At 40.7% G+C, this 2,500-nt stretch overlaps 1 protein-coding gene across 3 annotated transcripts in view; it reads left to right on the top strand.

Annotated features, from left to right (window-relative positions):
* Positions 1-2,500, top strand: part of abi3bpa (ABI family, member 3 (NESH) binding protein a) — a 37,935-nt gene that overhangs the window by 10,902 nt on the left and 24,533 nt on the right. The gene's annotated exons all lie outside the window — the stretch shown is intronic.

Raw genomic sequence — 2,500 nt, 5'->3', positions numbered from 1 at the left:
AACACGTCAAACAACACACACCCAGCACAGCACAGCAAATCCAAACACACACACCTGAGCATGCTAAACACACACTCAAAACAACCAAACAAATATCCCAGAAGCCAAAAAACATACTTCTCACACAGCATCCTCCAAAACTAAACACTCCTCCTGTTACCGCACACACTACCAGGACCAGTCAGCGTCCGACACATACCACACTGTCCACCCAGCACCCAACCCTGGCCAGTCCCAGCCCAACCCCCACCTCACACACCCAGCAGGTAGGCCCGGCCGCCCCCAGCCCATCCAGTGTCTCCAGCCTCCAGTTTGCCACCACCCAACGGCCTCGTAGGTCCCCGGGTAACTCAGCCATCCCTCTGCCTAAGATAGCTACTAATCCTGGCTCTGATTTCGTTTAGTTTGCAATCTCCATTTTGTATTTATTATTTCATGATTCATGTTTTTTTTAAATTATTAATATGCTGTGCAGAGGGATCTAAATTCATGCCAATCTACACAGAATAAGCTAGGTGAAGCTAGGCTAGAAGATAATGTGCTAATCTCGGTCTAATGGTGATGACAGCTAGCTGTGTCTATGTTACTGGTTTGTAGTGAGAACTGTGGTTGTCATATACAGAAGTCTATGGTGTGAGATCCCACTCAGTCAGTGCTCTGACTGAAAACCAAAGAGATGAACAAACAGAGAGGCAAAGAAAGCAGTGTTTTATTAATCTAACACTGAAAGCAGTGTCCTATTAATCTAACACTGAAAGCAGTGTCCTATTAATCTAGCACTGAAAGCAGTGTCCTATTAATCTAACACTGAAAGCAGTGTCCTCAGGACTATGATGTCATAGTTAACTCCGCTAACTCCGACTCTGCCCTTATCTGTCCCAAATTTTCTCTAAATTTCCGCCAGACAAAACACACACACACACACACACACACACACACACCCACACACACACACCAAACTCAGTTGCTTTCAGTTGCTAGATGTACTCCAAAGATTAATGTAGTTTAAATCATGCCCAGCTAGATGTTCTCTAAATCATGATGTAATTTAAATCATGTAGTTTAAATTATGATGTACTTTAAATCGTGCCCAGCTAGATTAACCCTAAATCATTTTGTAGTTTAAATCATGATGTAGTTTAAATCATGCCCAAATAGATTAAATCTAAATCATGATATAGTTGTTATGTAGTTTAAATCATGATGTGGTTTAAGTCATGATGTGGTTTAAATCATGCCCAGCTATATGAACTCTAAATCATGATGAAGTTTAAATTATGACCAGCTAGATGAACTTTAAATCATGATGTAGTTTAAATCATGATGTAGTTAAAATCATGCCCAGCTAGATGAACTCCAAATCATGATATAGTTTAAATCATGATGTAGTTTAAATCATGATGTTGTTTAAATAATACCCAGCTAGATGAACTTTAAATCATGATGTAGTTTAAATTAGGACAAGCTAGATGAACTTTAAATCATGATGTAGTTTAAATTAGGACCAGCTAGATGAACTCTAAATCATGATTTAGTTTAAATTAGGACCAGCTAGATGAACTCTAAATCATGATGTAGTTAAAATCATGCCCTACTACATGAACTCTAAATCATGATGTAGTTTAAAACATGATGTAGTTAAAATAATGCCCAGCTAGATGAACTCTAAATCATGATTTAGTTTAAATTAGGACCAGCTAGATGAACTCTAAATAATGATGTACTCTTAATCATGCCCAGCTAGATGAACTCTAAATCATGGCACCTATGGAGATCCCTCAGGACTCCATGGAGGATCTTGTCTTCAGACCATCTGCACCTAAGAGTTTTTATTTTAACACAGAAATAAGAAACAGAATGCCATTTACATAAACAATGGTGAGTCAGAAAGTTTTAATGAAGGTTGCTCTTTTTACTATCATTTTTGGTCAAATCCTCTCATCTAACCCTAGATTATTACGTATATAAGGTAAAATTATCCTCATGTTTTGTAAATGTTTTGTAAATGTTGTAGATATAGTAACTTCCTCAAGGGCTATAAATCTAAATTCTGGCTAGTGTAATAACTGTAATTTATGTAATTGCCAGTTACTCTTCAGCCAGTCAGGACAGGCAGAAAGCTTTAGGTTGGCCATGCCTGTTATGAAACGCCCTCTGTCTATCACGCAGCTCCCCGCCAATCAGAGGATGGACACCCTCTCCCTAGCCCCGCCCCTGTCAGTGAGAGGCCCAGTAACAAACGGGGTAATGATGACACGACGTGTGTTTACTGGTCATGGCCGCTGTCCGTCACTCTGGCCCGTCACGTTATGTCACGCCACCTCACTCCATCCCTCCCTTGACATCACGCCTGTAACTCCTCCCACCTCCACAAATGTTAACTCCTCCCACCTCTTCTACACGCCTGTAACCTCACCCCTCTCTCTCTCTCTCTTGCGTAACTCCTCCCACTGGTCATATGACACTCCATCCCGCTCTGAGTCTGGAGGAGTTGGAGGTT

Source organism: Sprattus sprattus (genome assembly GCF_963457725.1).
Source record: "Sprattus sprattus genome assembly, chromosome: 5".
Classification (NCBI taxonomy): domain Eukaryota; kingdom Metazoa; phylum Chordata; class Actinopteri; order Clupeiformes; family Clupeidae; genus Sprattus; species Sprattus sprattus.
This window is presented reverse-complemented; position numbering and strand designations above follow the sequence as displayed.